Below are 27,000 nucleotides of genomic sequence, written 5' to 3' on the forward strand. Positions count from 1 at the left end.
TGATTTGTGATTTCTTTTTTTAGAGACAAAGTGAGCAAGTGAGCGCAGAGGGAGGGTTAGGAGGAGAGGGAGAGAGAGAATTTGAAGCAAGCTCCACTCCCAGTGCAGGGCCCAACCCTGAGATCATGACCTAAGCCGAAATCAAGAGTTAGACGCTTAACCAACTGAACCATCCAGGTGCACCTATACTTTGAGAATCACACTCCCTAAAATCTCTTGATAACCAATAATCCATTTGTCCATCAGGTATTCTAGGCCTCATGGAGCATTTGGAGCTTTTTGTTTTCTTTCTTTCTTTTTTTTTTTTTTTTTGGAACTTTTTGTTTTCTAAATAGAGTTTCATAACTGACTTTGTCCAGATAAAAGTAAAACTTACTTGAAGCTTGTTCTTCTCCAGCAAATAGATGCAAATTGAGTATCCTTTTTCTTTCCTCCCATGATTATTTTGCAGACTTTATTAGATCACGGATTTGCTTTATTCTGTTGTAATTTCTGTTTTTATGTCTGATTCCCTACCTTCCCCAACCTCTCCAATCCCCATCTATAAGCTGTTTGATAAGGGACTCATTCATCTCTGCATCTCCAGTGTCTGGCACGTAATTGGGCTGTATAAAAAATTTTTTTTAAGATTTAATAAATTATTTCCTTTAAGTGCACTTTGGAAGGAATTGAAAGAATTAAGATTTTCTATACTTCAGAGTTATCATGGACATTGTATTGTGTAGCTGGCCTGGTATGTTTGGTTTTTGTTTATTTGAAAAGATTTAAGATACCTTGGTCAGATGTGTTTTGTTTGGGTGTCTAGTGATTTCCAACAGTTCACTAGCTCTAGCCTGGAATTGTGCTGTTTTACTTTTTTGGGGATGGGGGGGTAGACTTTAGAACAGTTTTAGATTTACAGAAAAATTGAAACAATATTACAGAGTTCCCATATGTCCCCACACCCAGATTCCCCTCTTACTAACATCTTACTAATTATTAGTGTGGTACATCTGTTACTATTATTGAACCAGTGTTAAGACATTATTATTAACTAACTTCCGTACTTTGTTCAGATTTCCTTAATTTTTGCCAGATGTCTTTCTTCCATTTCAAGATCCTATCCAGGAGACCACATTACATTTAGTTATCATGGCCTTGACAGTTTCTCAGATTTTCCTTATTTTTGATGTCCTTGACAAATTTACAAGGGTTTTTTGGGAGAGGGGGGTTTACAGAATACATTTATTAGAATATGTACTTGGAATCAGATTTGAAGTTGTAGACATTGACAGTTTGGAGGCATAGTGGTCAGATATTTTGTGGAATGCCCCTCAATTGGTATTTAATGTTTTGCTCTTTTTTATTTTGTAATTTTTTTTAAGTAATCTCTGCGTTCAACGTGGAGATTGAACTCACAACCCTGAGATGTTTTGTTCTTGATTAGCCTGGAGGTCTGGGTTTGGGGAAGAAGAACTATGGAGATAAAGTAACATGTTCTTCCCATTACATTAAAGGTACATACTGTTTATGTGATTTATCATTGTTGATCATGACTTTGTTCACTTGAGATAGTGTTTGTCAGGTTTATCTACTATAAAGTTACTCTCCTCCCTGCCCTTTATTCTACTCTTTGGAGGGAAATCACCATGTGTGGCCCACACTTATGGGGTAGGGAGTCAAGTGTTCTCCCTTCCTGAGGACAGAGTATCTACATAAATTATTCAGAATTCTTCGACATGGATGGTTCTGTTAATGCTTTTTAATAACTCTGTGGTGGTGGAGGAGGGTGGAAAGCTATGAGGTATTTGACAGAATTCCCCAATTGGGTCTTAACTCTAGGTTCTTGTTTCTATAAATAAAGTCATGTCAGGTGCTCTAAGTAAACACTGTTGGGTTATGATTCATTGGTCTAGGTTGTTTTTGTTTCACCTCCTTTTCTCTTTAGACTTCCATTGACAATGATGTTAGTGAACTTCTGAAAACCACTGAGAGTTTTGTCTATGTACTTGTGTCTAAAAAAAATGTACCTAGGGCTCTGATGGTTTCTAAATAGTCAACTTCAGTTTTAGGGAAGGAGGAGGAGGTTTTATAGCTACATACAGCCACATTGTACATTGAAAGAAAATATTTGTTATACTCCTTTAGGAGCCAAAGCCCAAGACCCACTGGAGTGAGTGAGACAGGGTATATCTTCACTTTTTCTCAAATAATCTGATCTGTGATTGAAATATGACTACAGTTTATGTGTGTGTGTATAATATATATTACATAATATATATCTCACTAGTTACAGTTTTTAGTTTACATCAGTGATCCTCAGAATGTGATCCCAGATCAGCAGCAGCAGCATCATATGAAAATCTGTTAGAAATGCAAGTTCTGTCTTCATCTCAGACCTGCCCATCTCAGAAACTCTAGGAGTGAGGCCCAACAATCAGTCTGTCTTTTTTTTTTTTAAGATCTTATTTATTTATTTGAGAGAGAGAATGAGAGAGAGCACATGAGAAGGGGGAGGGTCAGAGGGAGAAGCAGACTCCCTGCCGAGCAGGGAGCCCGATGCGGGACTCGATCCCGGGACTCCAGGATCATGACCTGAGCCGAAGGCAGTCGCTTAACCAACTGAGCCACCCAGGCGCCCAACAATCAGTCTGTCTTAACAACCCGCCTCACCACCACCACCAATGATGATCCTGATCTGGTTTGGTTTAGTGAGTGTGCATGGTAGCTTAGATGGCAGTTCTTATGGCACATTGGCTATAAGTAACATCTGCTTTTCCTACGGGGCCGTGAAAAATCTTTTCTCTTTTAATCAGCGTTCGACTCCTAAGATGTTCGTACTCTCCTCCTTTAAGATCATAGTTGCTGAACTGATGTATCAGGGGTTGTCAAATCACAGACTGCAGGCCAAATCAGGGTCACCTCCATTTTTGTATAGTCTATGAGCTAAGAATGGTTTTAATCTTTTTTAAAAAGCTGCTTTATTGGGGCAACTGGGTGGCTCAGTCGGTTAAGCGTCTGCCTTCAGCTCAGGTCTTGATCCTGGGGTCTCTGCTCAGCGGGGAGCCTGCTTCTCCCTCTCCTTCTGCCTCCCCCCCTGCTTGTGCTCTCTCTCTGTCTGTCAAATAAATAAATAAAATCTTTTTTTAAAAAAAGCTGCTTTATTGAAATGCAATTCAAATACCATAAATTTCACTGATTTAAAGCATGCATTTCAGTGGTTTTTAGTATATTCACAGAGTTGAGTAGTTTACCACTATCTAATTTTATCATCCTAAAAAGAAACCTTGTGAGCTTTCACTTCTCCCCCTACCCCTAGCCCAAGCTAACCATTAATCTACTTTCCTATTCTGGACATTTTATTTAAATGGAATTATACAATTAAATATGTGGTCTTTTGTCTCTAGCTTCTTCCACTTCGTGTAATGTTTTCAAGGTCATTCATGTTACAGCATGATTCAATACTTCATTCCTTTTTATTGCCAAGTAATATTCCATTATATGAGTATACATTTTATTTGTCATTTGATGGGCATTTGGGTTGATTTTTACATTTTTAACTGATTGAAAACATTAAAAGAAGAACAATATTTTATGATGTGAAAATTACATGAAATTCAAATTTTATTGTCCATGAATAAAGTTTTATTGGAACACAGCCATGCTGTTTTCTTTATATATCATCTGTGGCTATTTTCATGCTATGATTGCAGAGTTGCATAGTGACTGTACAGAATTCACACCCTAAAATATTTACTATTTGACCCTTTGCAAAAAAGATTTGCCAACCCTTGATCTTGAACAGTTTTTCTCACTTTTTCTTCATTATTGTTTCCTAAGGATTTTTTTAGACATTTTTTCCCTAGTTGCCTTCCCATGAAATTTTATACCAAAGTATACTTTATATCTCGAACACAAACCGGTGATAGTATCTTTTTTTTTTTTTTTTTAAGCCTCCTCAGGCACAATATTGTTCTCACTGAGAGTGCATACTATAAAGTAGTGTTCTGGTTAGGTTAATCTCCTTCCTTTTTACATTAGGAGGGTAAAAAAATTTTCAGATGGGTTAGATGTCCTTTAGAAATACTTCTGATGTTGAGATGTTCAAATAGTATGTTGGGATCTACTGTTACTAGATCTCTAAGCTAAGAGACTTGGCTGTCAGCATATAACACAAGATACTATCATCTTGGCATTTTAAAATTTTAGAAATTTTGGTGACTTTTGATCAATATATTTAAGGCTTTTGCTTTAGCTCATAGACTGGTTTAAAATATCATTTATTAATAAATTAGTACATTTGGCTATAGGCAGGAATCAGAGAGTTTAATTTCTTAAAATTTTGTCTGTAAAGTGAGGATTTTTAATACCAGCTGGTTTATGATACTAGCTTTATGCATCTTTCCTGTGCCCTATAATACAGTAGAAAAAAAGATTATTTTCTCCCATTTCCCCCATCCTCATCTTCTCTTTCTTAAACTTTGTGTTCCTGGAGAAGTAGGAGTAGGCAGGACTTTGTGAGGATTTGAAGGCTGGAGAGAAAAAGGGCTGGTTAAAAGAAGAGACTCTAATTTTAAGCATTGGGGTACTGATACCTCTTTTCTTTGTGTCAGTTGTTGGTAACTTTGTGTTCAGTAATCCAGAATAGGCCATTAATCATTATGAAAATATATAGGTTTTTAATTTTTTTATTTTAAAAAGATTATTTATTTTGAGAGAGAAACCAAGAGAGGGAGAGAGCATGAGTGGGGGGAGGGGCAGAAGGAGAAGCAGACTCCCCACTGAACAGGGAGCCCGTGGGTCTCAATCCCAGGACCCTCAGATCATGACCTGAGCCGAAGGCAGAGGCCTAACCAACTGAGCCACCCACGCGCCTCTGAAAACATACAGGTTTTTTAAATGTAGATGAAAAACTCGAGTCTAGCAGGAAAACAAAATCCATTTGTTGTCCCCTTCCTCTTTTCTACCAAATAGAACATATGGAAAAAATGGGAAAGTGTTGCATTTCCCTAGAAGGAGAAAAACTGGCAGAGAGGAACATTTCAAATGTGTTGCGATGGGACTATAAATGATTTTATGGAAAGGGAATTGTTATCCAGGTGGAATCTCTCCTCTTTGCCCTTGCCTGTTAGGTCTTAACTATTTAGTGAACTGAGACTTCCCTTCAGTTTAAGTGGGTCCTTTTGAGAAGGGTGAGCCCAGAACCTGCTCCCCAGTATATATTTTCTATGCTGTGTGAGAGTAGGGAAGCTTAGAAAATGGTCTAAAACCAATCTTTCTCAAACTTTATTATTATTTTAAGTAATCTCTACATCCAGCATTGTAGAGCTCAAACTCACAATCCCAGGATCAAGAGTTGTATGCTCTGCTAACGGAGCCAGCCAGGTGCCCTTCTTTCTCAAACTTTGAACTTGCCTTACAATATTTGGCCTCTTGGGCAAAATTTAAAATACGATTTGCCTGAATTTATTAGAATTGTTTTGCAAGTAGGTTACTGTGAGAGAGGGAGGTAGAAATGATAACTTCTCAGTTCAACTGTGAGATTTAAACTTTTTTTCCCTGGAATTTCCTTTCTGACTGAAGATTTCTCTGTGTGTTATTTCTCCCATCATCAAATAGATCTTCAGCTGTGTAATACTAAAATAAGATTTAAAGATTGTCACCTTGAAGGTTCTGTGCACTGCAGACCAATACTCATATTTTAATCAGCTTGTCTAAAATAGTTCTTATCTTTCTACTTAAATATTCCATGGCTTGGTGATGTTTAATGGACCATCCACTCATTGCTGAAGGTGAAACAGAAAATTGTCCTAGACTCTCTTTTTTACTTCTCCAGAAGTCGTAAGCTCTGTGAATGATTATTCTTAAAACTATCCTTTCTACTCCTCTCCATCTCCACTTCTCTGCTTTAAGTTGGACCTTATCACTTACTACCTGCATCATCCCAGTTACTTCCCAGTCCATCTCCCTGCTTCTGGGTTAGTATCTCTCCAGACCATTCTCTACTTTGCCTGCCAGGTTATCTTTCTAAATTGACAACATGACATCAGACTCCTAACATAAAATATTTTAATTATTTCCCGTAACATTCTAGATTAAATTTCATTTCCTTAATTTTGAGAAACAAAGTCCTTCAGAAACCCATTCCAGTCTGTTTTTTCTGAGCTTCATCTATCACTCCTTTTTTTCAGCCATATAAAGTACTCGCAATTCCCTAGACATGCCATTAGGTTTTGTACCTTCTCTTGTTTCATATATCATTGTGCCTTTGTATATGCTTTTTTCTCTGTCTACAACATTTTTGTATATACTTTTTTTTGTATATACTTTGTATATACTTTTTTCTCTGCCTCTTCCATTTTTGATCACTTAACTTGATCAAAAGCAAAACTTCCCAGTTTTGCTCTGGGAAGCTTTGTTTCTGAAGACCTCATATGTATTTGTGTCATAGCATTTACACACCAAGCTACATAATCTAATTCTTACTCTTTTCCACCCAGACTGTAAGATCTTCTGGAGGACAGTGTGTCATCTTTATTTTAGGCTCCATATTACTTAAAACAGCACTGGTTCCAAGTACCTGCTCCATAAATGCTAATTGACTGAATCTCATTCATGTTAAAAAGAAAAAAAAATTTTTTTTTCAAAAAAAAAAATTTCAGTGGAACAGAAAGGTTTTCAACTTGAGCATTCATTCTAAGTAATATTAGACCAAAGTCCAACAAAATCAAAGAATTCCTGTTGGAATATAGTTTGATGTGCTTTATACATTCACTGGTTTTTGGTATCCAGATTCATGCAGAATGTTGATTAAGGTAATTCTTGTCAACCAAACAAATGATGCTGAGGTTGGAAGTTGTCTTTTCAGGCTGGTTTTGCTTACTGTTTTGAAACAGCAGGCAGCATTCTTTTTTGTTTTTGATGGAGACTTGTTTCTTCAACAGCTTCATCTGAAACCCCTTTCCAGGAAGTCCATGGGTTACTGTCAGACTTTGCCCATAGTTTTCACAACAGCACTGCCAGGACTAATCCCCTCTCATAAATCCTCTAAGCTGTCAGCAAACAAACCTCTTCTTACCAGTCTAGCATGAAAGCCATGAGCTAGGAATATAGGGCATTGGTCGTTAAAGGGCATTTGGTTTTCAGTCTCCTGATTTCCTGTTAGTGCTTTGTCCTCTGCTGTTGGCCCATCACGTTGTAGGTGCTGTGTGGGCATACTTCAAGGTTGCTGCCAGTTGTTGAACAGTTACAGAAAGCTGTGATTTCCCTATTATGAGAGAACTGTGTACTTGTGATTTCTGCCATTCTGATTAGCAGGTAAAAGAGATTAAGACTGGCTACTTATCAGGATTAGTGAGAGTAGAAACCTACTTCCTTCTTGAAGCCTTTGTGTCTCTAGGAGGTACTTTCAGCCCTTTATTTTGCAGCCAGATCTGCTTGATAAAAGCAGGGAGGAGAAAAGGGTTGTTTGGTGAAAAAAGGATCCAGATAATCAGGATTTTTAAAAATCAATTTATTGAGTATAATATCCATACAATAAAAATCACACATTTTAAATGTACAGATTGATGATTTTTTTTTTTTAAGATTTTATTTATTTATTTATTTGAGAGAGAGAGAGAGAGAAACAGCATGAGAGGGGAGAGGGTCAGAGGGAGAAGCAGGCTCCCCGCCGAGCCGGGAGCCCGATGTGGGACTCGATCCTAGGACTCCGGGACCATGACCTGAGCCGAAGGCAGTCGCTTAACCAACTGAGCCACCCAGGCGCCCCAGATTGATGATTTTTGACAAATGAATGCACCTGTTTAACCATCACCCAAACTAAGATGTAGAATAATTTAATTTCCCCACAAAGTTCCTTTGTGTCCCTTTGCATTCAGCCTCCTCTCACCACCCCATTGCAACCAACCGCTCATCTGATTTGCCGCACTAATCTAATTTTACCTGTAAAACTAATCTAGTTTTACCTGTTCTAGGATTTTGTATAAAAAGAATCACCCACTATCTATTCTTTTGTTTCCAGCCTCTTTTTCTCAGTATAACATCTTTGAAAATTGTCCATGTTGTTGCATGTAATAGTTGTTTCTTTCTTTTTATGGTTGAGTACTATTTTATTATGTGGATATACCACAATTTATTTATTCACCAGTTGAAGGAAATTTGGGTTATTTTTAGTATTGGGCTTTTATAAATAAAGCTGTGAATATCTATATATACATTGCTTTTCATGGACATTGGGTTTCACTTTTCTTGAATATATACCTAAGAGAGGAATTCTGGGTTATATAAGTATATATTTAACTTTGTAATAAACTGGCAAACTATTTCCCTTAGTGGCTGCACCATTTTACACCCTCACCAGCAATGTATGAGAGTTCTAGTTACTGCAAATCCTTGCCAAAACTTGGTATTGTCTGTCTTTTTCATCATAGCGTCCTAGTGGGTGTGAGATGTATCTCATTATTTTAATTTTTCACATTTTTTCTTTTTTTTTAAGCTATCTTTATTTATTTATTTATTTATTTATTTATTTATTTATTTATTTATTTAAGTAGGATCCATGCCCAATGTGGGGCTTGAACTCATGACCCTGAGATCAAGATTCACATGTTCTAACTGAGCCAGCCAGGTGCCCCTAATTTTTTGTGTTTTTTGATGCTGTTGTAAATCGTGTTTTTTAAAATTTCATATTCCTTTTTTTTGCATATAGAAATGCAATTGAATATTGTATATGACCTTAGCATCAAAGTCATTTCGTTCTTCTCTAGCAGTCTTTTGTTTTGTTTTTTTGTGTGTGTGTATTTTGTTTTAGATTTCCTAGGATTTTCTACATAAACAGTTTGGTGTTGATTTGCACTTACCTTATTCAACTTTAGGCAGTAAGCATACAATCCACATAACCTGGATTTTTGGCTTGTGTAGTTTTCTGGATATTTGAAAGCCTTATCTTTATAGGCCTCTGTATGCATGTTAGGATGACATAATTGAAGTGTGAACCATGAATATGAAGTGGATGAACACGGTTGCAGTAATAATCATATGTAGAATTGGCATGGCAGATGGTAAACAAGGCTGTTTTGCCTTCTGGGTTTTTGAAAATTTAGAAAGAAGGTCCTGAACTCTAAAGAACAATAAAATTTGGCTCTAGCCCAAAAAAAGCACTTCGTAAAACCAAGGTACAGCAGAGGATAATGGCATTACCTCTGGCCATTTGTAAAGCCACTTACAATTCATTCATTGGACAAATATTTAGTGAGTGAGAGTGAGTGCTGACCAGGTACCAGACACTGTTTTGGTACTGGGGATGCACCAGTGAACAAACAGTCAAAAATCCCTGTTTTGATTACATTCTAGTGGGAGAAATGCACAATAAATATTAGGCATAAAAATATATTGTGAACAGGGCTTTGGAGAAAAATTAGGTAGAGAAGGGGTGGTGTGGGTGTATAGAAAGTACTCTGTTTTTAAGACCCCTATAGACTATTTGATTAAAGCTGGAAAGTCATCAGATTCACCTCATAAACCAAGTAGTAGGAAAAAAGGTTAATAATTATTCAGTCAGTGATGATCCTCTGATGAGGATTATCTCAAGTTTAGATAGGTATTCCCTAATGATTATCTTCTCTAACCTAATTGTCTTATTTGCAAGGAAGAGTTTGCAGAAGAGACAGTTCCCAGCAAACTACAGTGATCCCTCACCACAAAATACCCCATTTCCACAGGAAAAAAAATTGAATTTTTTAAAACTTTTTTTTTTTTTTTTTGTCAGAGAGAGAGTGTACGCGCACAAGCAGGGGAAGTGGCAGGCAGAGGGAGAAGTAGGCTCCCCGCTGAGCAAAATATTGGACTCAATCCTAAGACCCTGGAATCATGACCTGAGCCAAAGGCAGATGCTTAGCCAACTGAGCAACCCAGGCGTCCCCAAAATTTGAATTTTTTCAACATCTACAAACACAAAATAGGAAATTCTACACAGTTGTAGAATTGTTCATTTTACCCTTTTGCTTAGAAATGGTCAGTATTATGTTCGAGATTAGCGAAGAAACAGAAAAGGTGCCACTTTTGAATAATTCTACTTTGGACATTGTAAAACATCAGATGCCATAGAAACAGCACTACACCAGATGGCTATTAAATCCATGCTTTTCATTACAGATTGATGAATCAATAGACATTAGTAAATGTGCCCAGTAAATAGCACTGCTTAGAATCTCTAAACAGAAATTCTTAGAACATTCTGCACATCTACTAAAGCAAACTGAGATGAAATACCCAAAATTAAAAATGAAATCTTTGAAAAAATAAGATATTATGGAAATCTTTCTCAGTTTATGTGAGTGGTAGTGCTGCTTTATATTAGGAGTTCACCTGAAAACAGCATATGAATTGTCTTATTCAGTTTTGCATAGGAGAAACTCAATTTTGCCCATAGGCCTGAATTCCACATTAAATTATCTTTTCAAAATGCTGACTCTAATAATAATAACAGACACTTAAAAATAGTACTCACTGTGTGCTAGGACTGTTGTAAGAAGTTTATATATATAGCTTTGCGCAGTGGCAGTATCGTAGCCAATGAGGTTTACCCGAGATGCGATTATTGGTAATTGAAAAGAAGTTTATATATATATTTACTAATGTAATCATCACAACAAATTGATGATGTAGGTACTATAAATGTCATCCCATCTATAGCTGAGGTAATGAGGTAAAGAGCACTTAGGTAATTTACCCAAGGTCCCATAGCTAGGAGGGGGCAAAGCCAAGGTTCAAAGCCAGGTAACCTGGTTCCAGAGTTTACTCTTTTTTTTTTTTTTTTTTTTACTTAAAAAAATTGTGATAGGGCGCCTGGGTGGCTCAGTCGGTTAGGCGACTGCCTTCGGCTCAGGTCATGATCCTGGAGTCCCGGGATCGAGTCCCGCATAGGGCTTCCTGCTCGGCGGGGAGTCTGCTTCTCCCTCTGACCCTCCTCCCTCTCATGCTCTCTGTCTCTCATTCTCTCTCTCGCAAATAAATAAAATCTTTTAAAAAATAAATAAATAAATAAATAAATAAATTGTGATAAAATGTATATGGCATGAATTTTATTATCCTAACCATTTTTAAGTATACAAATCAGTAGTGTTAGGCACATTCACATTGGTGTGCAGTCTCCAGAACTGTTTTCATCGTATAAAACTGAAACTGATATATCCATTACACAATTCTCCAATCCCTTCTTCCCCTGCCTCTGACAGCTACCATTCTACTTTCTGTCTCTATGAATTTGACCAATCTAGGTACCTCATATATAAGTGGAATCATACAATATATGTCTTTTTGTAACTGGCTTTTTTTACTTAGCATAATGTCCTCAAGTTTCATTTACATTGTAGCATGTGTCAGAATTTACTTTTTATGGCTATAATAATATATATACACCTTTTTAATAAAAAATATATGCCTTTTTAAGGTATAATATTTCATTATAGGTTTATACCACATTTTGTTTATCTGTTCATCTTTTGAAGAACACTTAGGTTACTTCCACTTTTTGGCTGCTGTAAATAATGCTGTTATGAACATATGTGCAACTATTTGCTAAAGTTCCTCCTTTCAATTCTTTGGGGTATATACCCAGAAGTGGAATTGCTGACTCATATGGTAATTCAGTGTTTAATTTTTTTGAGCGATTGCCATATTGTTTTCCGTAGGAGCTGCATCATTTGTATTCCTACCAACACACAAAGGTTCTAATTTCTCCACATCGTCACCAACATTTGTTATTGTCTGTTATTGTTTTGTTTGTTTTGTTTTATAGTAGCAATCCTAGATCCTGATGAGTATCAAGTAGTACCTAATTGTGGTTTTGATTTACATTTCCCTAATGGCTAGTGATGTTGAGCATCTTTTCATGTCCTTATTGTCCTTCATACATCTTCTTTGGAGAGGTATTTATTCAAATCTTTAGCCCATTTTTGAATTGCATTGGGTTTTTTGTTGTTGAATTATAGGAGTTCTTAGCATAACTGGATATTAATCCCTTATTAAATCTATGATCTGTAAGTATTTTCTCCTATTCTATAGGTTGTCTTTTCACCTCTTGATGTGTAAAAGTTTCTAAATTTGATGAAGTCCAATTTATCTATTTTATCTTTTGTTACCTGCGTTTTTGTTGTCAGCCAAGAAGTCATTGCCAAATCCAGTGTCCCCTGTGTTTTCTTCAAAGAGTGTTAATAGTTTTAGTTCTTAGTTTAGGTCTTTGATCTATTTTGTTTTTGGTTTTTGGGTTTTTTTAAAAGATTTTATTTATTTATTTGACAGAGAGATAGAGAGAGAGAGCACAAGTAGGCAGAGTGGCAGGCAGAGGGAGAAGGAGAAGCAGGCTCGTGAGCCTCAATCCCAGGACCCCAGGATCATGACCTAAGCCGAAGGCAGCCACTTAACCGACTGAGCCACCCAGGCGCTCCTTCGATCTATTTTGAATTAATTTTTGTATATGGTTAAGGTAAAGATCCAACTTTTATCCTATGGCTTAATTTCTCACCTATTGTCTTTATCACCCACTCTCAATTTAAAGAGTCGGCATAATGGCTATAGGAAAAGTAGGTAGTAAGGAAGTGGCAGTAGCAAGTATAGATTACTCATTTAGAAATCTCAGTAGTTAGAAGGTGGAGGCAAAGAAAAAGATTGCTGTTTTTAGGTAGAGAATATTTTTCTTTAATAACATGTTCATTGGAGAAAATTTGGAGAGGTCAGAAATATTAAGATAAAACATATCTTGGAAAACAAATAATATATAATGTTTATGGATATGTAAATATGTAGTAAATGCTTAAAATCTATGCTTGACAATGATAAATCCTGAATTCATTATAATGGTTTCCCTTGGGAGCAGAAGGGGGGAACAGGATGAGGAAAGGGTACATAGGAGGCCTCAACCTATGATGTTAATAATTTTTAAAAAAGAGATGTCTGAAATAATATGACATTAATACCTAGGATTCAACAAAGCTAGTTGATGGGTACAGAGGTATTTATGATCTTTATTTTTATGTTTGAAATATAATAACAATAACTTAGAAAGAACATAAGGGGCCCCTGGGTGGCTCAGTTAAAGCATCTGACTTTCGCTCAGGTCATGATCTCAGCGTCCTGGGATGGAGCATCAGGCTCCAGACTCAGCAGGGAGTTTGCTTGTCCCTCTCCTTCTCCCCCTCCCCCCACTGGTGCTCTCTCTGTCTCTCTCACAAATAAATAAAATCTTTTTTAAAAAAAGATTAAAAAAATAAAAATAAACAGAACATAAAAGAATAAAGCTTGGAAAGTTTAGCCACATCAAAGGGAGGTTTAAATCTTCCTCTAAGATAGGAGGGAGGCAGAGAAAAGAGGTGAAAAAAATTTTTTTACAAAGGACCTTTGAATTAAAGAATAGAAGGAACCCAGGACAGATAAATCTTAGTCTCATTTTGGTGGCAAAGTCATTTGCTGAGGGTGGATTGGGAGTACTGGGGATGATTTTGAGAGTTTCAAGTTGGTTGGAAAGTTTGACAGATTGAGGATAGGAGCTGTGCAGAAACAAAGAAGTTGATTGCTGAATAGCATTGAAGGGCCACCAAAGGATGGTTGTCAGGAGTTTGTTGTTGGGCAAGATACCACAATTACATGAATTTGCTAGCATTGCTTTGTAGCCAGGAGAACAATAAAAGAATAAAAAAAATAAAAGCAAAAAATTGAATGATAGATATTGGATTAAGGTTGTATTAGGAATAATTGGGTTGTAAGGGCAAGAAATCCACTCTAACAAAAGTCAGTGGGGAGCTATTGTAAGGTTTCAGGAGACAATCATAAGGGCAACCAAAGACAGAAACACAGACATCTCTTCAGTATGTTCATCTCTGGGATTTGTATCTTTCTTGAGTGCCTTACTCTGCACATGGCTATACTGACACGGTACTTCCTTTGTGTAAGTCCCCACCCTCCTCATGATTGCAGATTTTACTCATTAGTGGGTATAAAATCAGTTAAGTTGGTTGCAACCAGCTTTTTTACAAAAGTAATTCAATACAGTTAGTAGGGTTATTTTAAGCTGTGTGTGTGTTTGAATGCATATTTATTGCAAAATAAAATTAATCACATATATTGAGTGCCTGCTATGTGCCAAACAGGGATACATTAGTAAATTAACCAAAATCCTTGCCCTTTGCTTCCTCCTGCCCAAGAACCTCTCAGAATACAAGGCAGAGTAGGCAGAGTTCAGTTGCCCAATGGGGAGGGCAAGGGGTCATTGCAAGGGGTAGGGAAGAAGGGTTGTAGGAAACCTGTCTGAGCTATATAGATCTTGCACTGTGTAGGAAACAGAGGTTGTGTGCCCCTGGGTTAAGTTCTACTCCCGAGGTTCAGGTGTACAGGGCCTGCCAAAGGCCACACCTGGAGCAAGAGAATCTTGTTCCCATCCCTAGTCTTTCACCAAGTAACAAGCAACATTAGTCTACCACTTGGGGTGGGGGCAGGAACATGAAGACACCTGCTCTATGCACAGGTATACAAGACCTGCTGAGGGGTGCCTGGGTGACACAGTCACTTAAGTGGCTAACTCTTAATTTTGGCTCAGGTCATTATCTCAGGGTCCTGGGATCAAGCCCTGCCTTTGGGCTCAGTGGGGAGTCTACTTGAGGATTCTCTCTCTTCCTCTCTCTCAAATAAATAAATCTTAAAAATAAATAAAGACCTACTAAAAACTGAGGATGAAACAAGAACTTTCAGAAAAATTCTCCAGTAATCCATTCCTCACACTAAAACACAAGGTATCGTCAGTTTAGCACTGGAAGAATTTGAAGCCTGTGATGCGCTGAAGCTAACAAAAACAATAAGACCAAACCCAGCTCACCTATGCACTAGATTGATTCAGATCCCCACCCTAATGGCCTGGCAGAAACAGGTATGATTATTTCCAAGCATAAATACTGTTTTCCTCAGTTTCTACTTTTTAGACATAGTATCTAAAAAATAAAAATTAAGAGATATACAAAAGAAGCAACACAAATACAACCAGACCTAGAGATTGTCCAGATGTTAAAACTATAACATAGGGATTTTAAGTAATTAATTTAAGTAATTAATTAAAGAATCTAGAGGAAAAATTCCTGCCTTTATGGAATTTATAATCTAGTCGACAGAGACAGACAATAAGCAAAATAAATAAATAGTGTGTTAGATGGTGCTGAGTGCTGTGGAGAAAAAGCAGAGAAGGACGAGTGGGTGATTTGGGGAGTGGAAGGAGAAGGTGACATTTGATAAATGACCTAAAGGAGATAAGGAAGCAAGTTAAGAGGATATCTGGAAGGAAAATGTCCAGGGAAGGGCAGGTGTGGGGGGAACAGCAAGTGCAAAGGTACTGAGGTGAGAGGGTGGCTATGTATGCTGTGTGGTGAGGTTTTCCTCTCTGGTGGTGGGAGCAGGCACTATTCCCTGTCCTGTGTGAGCTACAGGTATTTTTCCCTCATTACTTTTGACTGTTTCTCTTCTCCGTGTTAGATTGTTCCTTCACACACATGTGCTGACCAGTAGTCAGCTGATAACTTGAAGGGGACCTTTTGTAGATCTCTAGAATTTGTGCAGGGCTTTCCTTTGTTGTACTTTGCCCTGTAAACTCTAGCTCTTTTGACCCTCTCTAAACTTGCAGCTCTTTGTTCTCAATCTGGGAGACTGCTGGGTTCTGTTTGGGTTATTCCTCCTCACGCACGTTAACAGCCTAGAAATTCTTTCAGGCAGTAAGCTGGGGCAATTGTACAGCTTACCTCATTTGTTTCTCATCTTTTGGGGAATCACTATTTTCATTTCTTTCTTTCTTTTTCTTTCTTTTCTTTTTCTTTATTTTTTTTTAAGATTTTATTTATTTGAGAGCGAGAGACAGAGATAGCGAGTGAGAACACTGAGCAGGGAGGAGAGGGAGAAGCAGGCTCCCCACTGAGCAGGGAGTCCGATGCGGGGCTCGATCCCAGGACTCTGGGATCATGACCCGAGCCGAAGGCAGCCACTTAACCGACTGAGCCACCCAGGCGCCCTTCTTTTTTTTTTTAAAGATTTACTTATTTAGGAGCGCCTGGGTGGCTTAGTCGTTAAGCCTCTGCCTTTGGCTCAGGTCATGGTCCCAAGGTCCTGGGATGGAGCCCCGCATCGGGCTCCCTGCTTGGTGGGAAGCCTGCTTCTCCCTCTCCTACTCTCCCTGCTTGTGTTCCTTCTTTCACTGTGTCTCTCTCTCAAATAAATAAAATCTTTTTTTAAAAAAAAGATTTACTGATTTATTTTAGAATTTGAGAGAGAAAGTGTGCAGTGGGGAGGGGCAGAGGGAGAGGAAGAGAGAATCTCAAGCATTTCTTTTCTTTTTCTTTTTTTTTTTTTTAGATTTTATTTTTTTATTTATTTATTTGTCAGAGGGAGAGAGCACACAAGCAGGGGGAGAGGCAGGCAGAGGGAGAAACAGGCTCCCCTCTGAGCAAGGAGCCTGATTCGGAATTCAATCCCAGAACCCTGGGATCATGACCTGAGCTGAAGGCAGATGCTTAACTGACTGAACCACCCAGGTGTTCAGTCTCAAGCATTTCTTGATGTCCATTGTCTTGAAAAGCATTTCATATATATATATATATATATATTTTTTTTTTTTTTTTTTTTACTTTGTTTCAGGTAGCAGGGTAAATCTGATCTCTGTTACACTCACTTTTGGCTGGAGGTGAAAGTCTCATCATTTAGTTTTTAACAGGATCCTTCTAACTGCTGTATTAAGAACAGACTAAAGGTTGTCAAGGGTGGAAACATTGGGACCCATTTGGGAGAGAAATATAATCAAGTGAGAGATGATGAAATAAAATGTAATTTTCACTGTATGTTATGGTCAAATAAGTTGAGAACCATTGATCTCTCTCCATCTCTCGTTTCAAATTTTCAAATGTTTGATCATTTAGTGGTCTTCCTCTAAGTTAAGTCTTTAATGCCTCCCATCCTCCTACTCCCACATAGCCCATTCAGTTATTATAAGTGGCCTTGGAGGAGGTTGGTGTAGATAGGGGCAAATTTCTTTTTTTTAAGATTTTATTTATTAGAGAGAGAGAGAGCACGAGCAGTAAGGGGGGGGAGGGGGGGAGACAGAGGGAGAGGGAGAAGCAGGCCCCTGGGATCACGACCTGAGCCAAAGGCAGATGCTTAACCAACTGAGCCATCTAGGTGCCCGATGGCAAATTTCTTAAAGAAAAGGGGAAAGGAAGAACCATGCTAAAGTGGGGAAAATATCTTCTAAGAAGAGATTCCAAAAGATGTATTCTAAAACAAGGTATCCATGTCTATTTTTAGTGGTCTTTAAATTCTCTTTCAGAGGGATGATTCTGTCATTTGATTTTTTTGTCATCTTCATGGTGAGTGATGGAAGACGGCTCTGAGCCTTTTCCATGCCTGCTCTGCGATCCTAGCCCTTCAGGGAAAAGTTCCAAGTATTACTGAAGGATAGAGACTAATGTTCTTTAACTGCCTCTGTTCACCCTGAAAATTCTGAATTGACATTCATAAGCTTCAATTCTGGTGGCACTACTGAATATAGTTTTACAAATTGATTTTCTTACGTAAGGAAAGTAATTACATAGAAAAATATTATCAAGGCAACATTTTAAATTTGAAAATTAAAATATTTTACATTTGAAAAAATTTAATTCATTTGTTTGTTTTAAAGATTTTATTTATTTGGCACAGAGAGAGAACACAAGCAGGGGGAGTGGCAAGCAGAGCAAGAGGGAGAAGCAGGCTCCCTCCCCGCTGAGCAGGGAGCCAGATGTGTGGTGCTAGATCCCAGGACCCTGGGATCATGACCTGAGCTGAAAGCCGACACTTAACTGACTGAGCGACCCAGGCGCCCCTCTTTTTGTTTGTTTTTATTCTTTTTTCCTTTCTTCCTGGGACCGCACTCTCCTTTGAGAGTGACCTTCCTACTTTTGGTATTTAAATGCCCTTTTATGAAATTATGATAGATGATGGTGTTTGACTTCTTTTACTATCCTTTTTTGACTAAATTTATTTATTTATTTTTTTTCAGAACTAGTTTGTTATCTATGAAATCCACCATAGTGAGATCCTTATATAAATGGTTGGTCTTGAAATCAGGCTGAGTGGCAAGGGAAATATTGGTGATGATCAGGGTGAACCAGGAATTTGACTGAGAGATCAAAGTACTGGAGTCCTCCAGTCGCTCCCAAGTAAGCGATCATGGGAACCTGCAGAACCAAAAGGCTAGAGAGAAGGGGATAGGGGTTATGATTAGAGAGATTTTGTCATTTGATATCCTAAAGGTGAGGCATTTCAGAATGGTGGCAGAATCCATAGAGTAGCAGTGTTTATGGAGATAAAAGGCATTGTGAAAAATTTTATACCTTAGTCATTTTTTCTTTATTTGATGAGGGATATGGACTGTTGGGGCTAAACGAAGTATGTTTAGTACATGGCTAAAACAAGAAAAACAAAAAAAGATCTCTTTCCCTTCTGCTGACTTTTTGTGCAAATCTAAACTTAGGATAAAATACGTGTTTTCCCTCCACTATTATCTTATCCTTCCTACCTGCTTGTTCTTCCTTAATAAGATATTTTAATTGGAGGTGTGCTGCAAGTAAAAACTATCACTTGAGCTTACTACCAGCCATACAGCTTACTGCCATTGACTTTGGTACAACTTTTTTTGATTTTTAAAGAGGTGGTGCTGGGGCACCTGGATGGCTCAGTCAGTTAAGCATCTGCCACTCCCCCTGCTCATGCTCTCTCTTGTTATCTCTCTCTCTCTCAAATAAATAAAATCTTTTAAAAAATAAAGACATCATGCCATACAACTTTGTAATAATAACTGTAGTAGGAATTACTATAGGGATTATTTAGTAGGACTTCTAATTGTGTCTCCAGTTCTCTGCAGAGTGGAACCCTCAGGTACTTTTTTTTCCCCACCTTAAAAGAAATTTTCTTTAAAGATTTTATTTTTTTGCTCGAGAGAGAGAGAGAGAGAGCACAGAGGGAGGGGGAGAAGCTGATTCCCCGCTGAGCAGAGAGCCCAAAGCAGGGCTCAATCCCAGGACTCCAGGATCATGACCTGAGCCAAAGCAGATGCTTAACCAACTGAGCCACCCAGGTGCCCCCCCCCCAATTTTTTTTAAGTCAACTCCATGCTGAGTTGGCCACTTAACCAACTGAGCCACTCAGACACCCCCCACCTTAAAAATGTTTAATTTTTTTATTGTTAAGACCTCTGCTTATATAGATGACTTGTAAGACACAGAGAAGTACAGAGAACAAAAATTCATAATCCAGCATGTAGTAATAACCACTTTTTAAAAAAAAAGATTTTATTTATTTAAGTAATCTCCATACCCAACATGGGTTTAAGCTCACAACCCCCATATCAAGAGTTACACACTCTTCTGACCGAGCCAGCTGGGCAGCTGTAGTAATAACCACTTTTATTTTATTTTATTTTTCTAAGATTTTATTTATTTATTTGACAGCGGGAGAGCACAAGCAGAGGGAGCAGCAGGCAGAGGGACAGGGTGAAGCAGGGTCCCTGCTGAGCAAGGAGCCTTATGTAGGACTCGATCCCAGAACCCTGAGATCATGACCTGAGCCGAAGGCAGATGCTTAACTGACTGAGCCACCCAGGCGCCCCTAGTAATAACCACTCTTAACATTGGGTACTAGTCCCTTATTATATGCATTTTGCTATGTACCATTGACCTCCTACTGCTTTCTTAAGTTATCTTTTTATTTCATTAAAAATCCCCTGTAAACATTTTTTGGTTAATGCTAAATATTCCAGAGTCGGGATGTATCATAAATTACCCATTTCCTTAATTCCCTACTGTTAAACTTTTAGGGCTGTTTTTAACTTTTTTATTTACAAATAAATTTTCTAGATTCTTCAAACAGGCAGCTTAATCTACATTTATATGTTGTGGATACATTCTTAAATATAAATGTTACAGTGCCCATTTTGATACATATATCTGTTTGCATTTATTTTCTTTCTTGAGTAGATTCTTAGAAGTAGAATAATAGGGTTCAATAATTTTTCAAATGCTTTATACCTGTTTATATATATTTTTTGTAAATTCTGTTTTGACTTTTGTTTTCATTTTATTTTTGGGACTTTGTGGATCTCTGTTTTAATAATTTGTATGAGCCCTTTATTACAACTCCTAATCTGTCAATAATGACAATACATGACAGTAGCGCTTATTAAATGTCAAGTATTATTCTAAATGCTTCATATACATTAACCCTCAGATATTTTTTTAACAGAAATGTTAAATAAATGTCAATTTCCCACAGAGTGCCTGGGTGGCTCAGTCAGTTAAGCATCTGCCTTTGGCTCAGGTCATGATCCCAGGGTCCTGGGATCGAGTCCTGTGTCGGACTCCCAGCTCAGCAGAGAGCCTAGTTCTCCCTCTCCCTCTGCGTGCCACTCTGCCTACTTGGGCTCTCTCGTTCTTTCTGTCAAATAAATAAATAAATCTTTAAAAAAATATCAGTTTTCCAAACCTTAACTAAAAGTTTAATATACAAATATTTTTTAAGATTTATTTATTTTAGGGGTGCCTGGGTGGCTCAGCCATTAAGCGTCTGCCTTCGGCTCAGGTCATGATCCCAGGGTCCTGGGATCGAGCCCCACATCGGGCTCCCTGCTTCGCGGGAAGCCTGCTTCTCCCACTCCCCCTGTTTGTGTTCCCTCTCTCGCTGTGTCTCTCTCTGTCAAATAAATAAAATCTTAAAAAAATATATATTTATTTTAAAGAGAGAGAGGATGTGAGTGGGGGGAGAGGTAAAGGGCGAAGGGGAGAGAATCCTCAAGCAGGCTCCCTGCTGAACGTGGAGCCTCCGGGCTTGATCCCAGGACCCTCTGAGATCAGGACCCCAACTGAAACCAAGAGTCAGCCAGACACCCCTTTAATATACAGATTTTGTCCTTCCCTTCTAGCCACTAATACTGAATACTACTAGTCTTTGGTGTTTCAATGTATTTAATGCATTTATAGCCTCATAACATAAAGTTGACCAGTACTCAGATGTTATATACAGTGTGTTTAATGGTTGTAACATTACCTAGGTCTATTAAAATTTTTTCCTACTGACTAGATTTAACATGTATTTAAAGTTATTCACCATTTGTGAGAATTTTTAAATTATTATTTATATCCTATTTGCTTAGAAAAAAGATTTTGTTCAATTTATATTAAATAAGACCCTACAGTAGGACTTGTTTTTTTTTTTTTTAAAGATTTTATTTATTTATTTGACAGGGAGAGACACAGCGATAGAGGGAACATAAGCAGGGGGAGTGAGAGAGGGAGAAGCAGGCTCCTGGCTGAGCAGGGAGCCCGATGTGGGCCTCCATCCCAGGACCCTGAGATGATGACCTGAGCTGAAGGCAGACGCTTAACAACTGAGCCACCCAGGCGCCTCTACAGTAGGACTTTTAAGCATTAAAGATAAAAAAAAGTCAAAGAGGAAATAGGATAATTATACCTAAAATCCAGACCCATTCAGTAAACATAATTTAGTATTAAATATAGTTCTTCCTGACGTTTTTGGTAAAAATGAAACTCTGGCTCTTGAGGATAGCTCAGGTTCATTCTTTTGAAATTATGGCTTTTTTTTTTTTTTTTTCACCCTGTCACCAACCATTCCCTTTTAGTCAGCAAGTCTTTCATCCGGACCTTCACCCTAGAATTTAAGGTTTTTCTGTTTCACCCTATTTTTGTCTCAGTCTGAAATCAAGCTGTTGTACTAAGTGACCTTTTTAGTGTCTAAGGGAATATATGCATTTGCAGTTAAATTCGCCCCTTTGGCTATGAAGAAATTCCCAGAGAGGATAATTCCCAGGGTGGACCCTAACCTTATGAACTATTTTATTTATTTATTTATTTATTTATTTATTTATTTATTTATTTATTTATTAAACCTACATCCATGGAGGGTCATTTTTTTTTTTTTTAAAGATTTTATTTGACAGAGGGAGACACAGCAATAGAGAGAACACGAGCAAGGGGAGTGGGGGACAGAGAAGCAGGCTTCCCGCCAAGCAGGGAGCCCGATGTGGGGCTCGATCCTAGGACCCTGGGACCATGACCTGAGCCGAACGCAGACGCTTAAGGACTGAGCCACCCAGGCGCCCCCTTAGGAACTATTTTAATGTGGGGCTTCAAAGATGTAGATTTTTCATTTTAGAGCAAGAAAGTGCTTGTTTTTCTGCTTTAATTGCAACGTCTGTTTGGAAAGACAAGATAGATTGGCTTAAGATGGAATCAGAGTGTGATGCTAGTGAGACTCATATTCTGGAGACAGAAAGCAGAGAGCCAAAAGCTGACCTTGGTTAGTCAGCCAGGGATGGAGTGGGGGAGAACGTCAAAGATAAAAATGGTGAGTAGCAGTAAGGGGAAAGGATGATTGACTGAGGGCTTAGGGTCTGTAGCAAGAAGGAGAACACTGGTGGCCAAGTCAGGACCTTTAGACGGGGCCTTGTGACTGGGCACTAGAAAAGTCTTTGTGTAAAGTATTCCCAATACTGACACTTATTTCTCACCTGCTGTGTACTAGGTGCAGTGGTCATTGTTAGGGGGAATAAAAAAAAAAATGATATGTCCTTTTAGAGAATTTCACTGTCTAGTAGGAAAGATTGACATAAATGAATAATTATAATAAATGCTAACATTTCTCACTGTCTCCAAGGATATAAACTCCAAGAGAACACAGAAAAATATATCTGCTTTTATGTCTGGCACTTAGTAGTTGTTTAGTAAATATTAACGGAATAAATGAATTGTTAACCTTTCCCAGTTTACCGAGGTGCCTTCATAGATAGGTCATTTAGTATTCTACTTTTTGCTCCTGTTTATCCCCTCTGTGATGTAAGCAAGATGATAGCAGTATCCGTAAGAATAATAGTGTAACATAAGGCAGAATAAATTCAATTAAATGAAAGTTCAAATATGAGTTATAAAGGAGAAAAAATTAATTCTGGCTTGGTAAGTTCACAGAAAGCCTCTTTCAGGACATGGCCTTTTAAGCAGGCCATTTAAAAGGAGAATAAGGTTTTGATAAACAGAGTAGAGGAAACTAGTAGCTTTTGTAGCCATATCTTACACCAGATGAGTTGTTGTACCTGTCCTGGATCTAGAATAGCCACATACTTTCAACACCCTTCCTCTTTCCCTAGTGTTTTGTTTTGTTTTTTTCAGTGAAGGGTCCTTTGGCTTTCTACAACCCATCAGATGCTATTCCATCTCGATAGAGTTTATTTAGTCCTTGTTCATATTCCTCTCTTACCCAGGGAACCCCTCATTTTCTATTTCTGAAAATGAAATACTTTTTCATGCTCATTATTTAGATTTTAACATAGAAAACTCAGGGACCTCCCCTTTCTGACAGGCTTATCTCTTAAATTTATGCTCATCTCTGTGCAGACATACATGTGTTTGAGAGAAGGTCGGGAAAAAACAAGAGATGGAAAAGATTTTAAAGTGGGATGTTTGGCAAAAAGGAATAAATGACTGTTACGAAAGAGAAATTGGCAGGACTTCCTAACTGATTGGATTAGGGAAGTAAGGAATAGAAACAGGTCAAAGATGACTGGAATCTATAGAATGTGTATTTTAAGTGCTAAACCTCAGCACTTAATGGCCCCTCAACCTGGTTGCTCCTTCCTAGTACCTGGCTTACTCCTCATTCAGCCGTCCGTTCTTCCAGATTTACTTATCTAATGGTACCTTCCCCCAGTAATTCATAGTTTAACCCATTTACCTTATTTTATTTTTGTAATACCACTTGCCACTTTCTGAAACTGTCTTCTTGTTTGACAGTCTTTGTCTTCTAGAGAAATCTTTGTGAATGTTGGTCCTTGTCCACTGATTGCTAAGTCCCATTGCCCAACCTTCTTACTGTATGTCTTAACATAGTAAACCGAAATAGGATAGATTTTAACTTCAAAAAAATAATAATGCTACTTATTAAGATTGGACTGCTTAGAGACCTAAGGTTTCTGTATTCTAACTCCCTTTTTATGATGCAAAATGGATTCTCTCATAATAGCTTTCATTCCTGGTTCTTTCTGAACTGGTACCTAATGACCAACTAATAACGTACCAAGGCCTTATAGCCAAAAATCTATCCTAGGCAACTGATTGATGTTAACATTGTGTTTTCTGTCCTCTGAGAACCAGGAACCAAACATTGACGTCTTTGGGTATTGTGAGGATGAAAGTCGTTCAGTTATTTTTCAGAGCAGGCTTGGTGCATGCCATTTTGTTAAGCTACCTTAAGAACTGAGGGTGTACATCCTGCTGCGTGTGAAAAATTTGGTATTATGTTTATTAATGTACCATCTGACATCTGAATTATCCTTTTGAGTTTTACAGATTTCCAAATTCCTTGCAAACTCCTGAGAATAAATCTCAGATCCTAGTGTAAAGCCTAATGATTTCAGTTCAGTCCTTTCATTCTCAAAGATCCACTCTTCATTCTTAGTTTGGCATAGTACCAAGGATATTGATAAATGTTGGTTGCCAAATAAATGTAAAAGTTCTGTTCACTGTAAGTCATTGTAATTAGTAATAATAGCTGTCATTTATTTTGAGTGCCTTCAAAGAATACTCTGCTAGGCAACAATTTATCTTGATAATCTCACAACAACCTTGACAAGAAGGTGGTAACTATTTTCATTTTACATTTGAAGAAACTGTGGCTTAGAAACATTTACTTCCCCAAGATCACACAACTAGAAATGAATAGAAGTTGATTTATCACCTAGGTCTGTGTGTGACTTCAAAGTTTGTCATTTTACCACAATGCTTGGCTGCCTGTATCATTTAATTTGATGGAGACACTAATATGACACCCACATTGGGCTCATATGTTACTAATAATCCCTCTGTATCACAGCCACACACATTCTTAGATTTCCTGGCTGAGATAACTTTACATAATTCTATTATATTTCTCAAATTTAACTAATGGTGCTAGACAAATAGGAAGGGGATTTAAAATCTTTATTTGAAATAATCTCATGATTGTCATAATTAAACAGTAACCTGAGTTTATAGTTCAGAAGTTGAAGCCAACAAAAATTTAATCTTTACATTAGCAGCAACTTTGTGTGTGTGTGTGTGTGTGTGTTTGCCTAGAAAGAGAGCAATTACTAATTATCTAATTGGAAGAAAGGGGTGACCTATACTTATAAAAAGGATTAAGATGACTAAGTATACCAAACAGTCTACAAGCTAGATGAGTAATATTCACAATAATTCTGTCAGAGAAGAGAGAGCTGTTGTGGTCAGGGAAGCTGCTTGTTATGAAATCCACTATAGTGCTAGTTCACATAAGAGGAGCTGTAAGCATGCTGAGTGTTCTATTACTGCTTCTCTGGTCCTATTTAAGTTGAAGGTGTTGTGAGGAAGAGGTTAACATTAAGAGGTTGAGAGTAAATGGTGAAGGTTTATTTTGACTTTATTTTTGGCTTTTTACAACACTTGGAATAAAAAGCGTTTTGTTTTATTTTGTTTTCAGGCATAATGATATCCATCCCTCAGTGAGAATTGGTTCTTCATGGTATTTTGTCAAATTCACAAGGGAAACCAGGGTCTTTATGTTTTGTTGTAGAACAAGTGAAGAGAACTATACCCATTTCAGTGTGGCTTCAATCTATTTGATCCATTGAGTTTAATTAAACTGGCTGTATAAAAGAGCCAATGAAACTCAACCGCTTCCCTTTGGTACATTTAGATTATAGTGAATAAAAGTATTGTCACTGATCCATTGCTGTGCATACTGCTCACTAAACATGTCTTTTTATCCACTAATAGTTCCTTAATTTTGTAAGTGTTTGTCCCTTTACTAGTTTAAAGTAAGTTCTTTATTGATAATTTATGAAACTGCTTAAATTTACCCTTAATGTCTGCTTCAGCTACTAAGAATGCCCGCTAAGTTACATAAACATTTTAGCAAATGAATTTAATTTCAGAAGTACTGAATACAGAATGGAAAACCAGCAGAATTAGGTTTGGCAAGGGCATTTGAAGCAGTCACCATGGTAATTCTGATCATCTCTTAAGAAAACCAAGATAGGAATGATACTAGAATAATAACCCTTAATATTGAGCTAAGTTTCTTTTCTTTTTTTTTTTTTTTTTCTCCTTAAAATTCACCATGAGTTTTGGTTAAAGTAAGGAGGGCAAAAAGTACTCACTTGATGCTGACCTATACATTAAATCAGGGACTTTTCTATTTAAGTAAGTAGCCATGAGTAGCCATGGAGAAAGAAGTAAGCATGACCCGTCTGTGGTCCGCACTTGAACTGTATGAAAAGCGGATTTGGTTTTAATAGGAACTTCAAATGAGACTCCATAGGTGGGTCCTTCAGAATATGTATGTATGTAATATATATCAGACTAATATGATTTGAAGAGATAGCTAAGAGCCAAAAATTCTAAACATTTTTTAAAAGGCCAGTTAGCTAAACATATTTAATTAGGAGTCATTTATTTAGTTGACATACAGTTTAAAATTAAATGTGAGTGAAGGAAATAGATATGGAAGAGATGGGGAAAGGTTTAGAATTGGAGGGTCCTAAACTGCCAGTGTAGGGAGTGGTAGAGACAGTACTACCTTCTTCCCAGTTTCACTTTGGGTGACCCTAATTACAGTTCAGTAGTTCTGAGCTGCTTTTGAGAGCTAGTGGAGAGAGATTATATTACAGCCTGGTAGTATGTAACTCAGTTTTGCTGGAGGTCACCATCCTCTTCCAGGTCGTAGATGGTATCTCTTAGTGTCATTCAGAGATGAGGACTATTTAATGGCAGGCAGCCTGAAGGTGCTGATAGCATGGATGCCTTTATTGGTAAGGTTTGGGAAATCTGATTCCCAGAAAGAGTGAAACATCATAAACTCTGTAGAGGGTGTGAGTTTCACCTATTATACAGTTAAAAGGTAATACAGGACTAAAAAGGACCTTGCTAAGTAGAATTG

General features: G+C 37.7%; 2 protein-coding genes and 1 pseudogene across 4 annotated transcripts in view; all 3 read left to right on the plus strand.

Annotated features, from left to right (window-relative positions):
- Window positions 1-27,000, plus strand: part of LOC102731775 (estrogen receptor-like) — a 464,527-nt gene that overhangs the window by 176,860 nt on the left and 260,667 nt on the right. The window lies entirely within an intron of this gene.
- Window positions 1-27,000, plus strand: part of ZNF609 (zinc finger protein 609) — a 211,597-nt gene that overhangs the window by 69,329 nt on the left and 115,268 nt on the right. The gene's annotated exons all lie outside the window — the stretch shown is intronic.
- LOC115941454 (U4 spliceosomal RNA) lies at window positions 10,526-10,675 on the plus strand (annotated as a pseudogene).

This window comes from Leptonychotes weddellii, chromosome 9 (genome assembly GCF_054177405.1).
Source record: "Leptonychotes weddellii isolate Sample4059 chromosome 9, ASM5417740v2, whole genome shotgun sequence".
NCBI classification, from domain to species: Eukaryota; Metazoa; Chordata; class Mammalia; order Carnivora; family Phocidae; genus Leptonychotes; species Leptonychotes weddellii.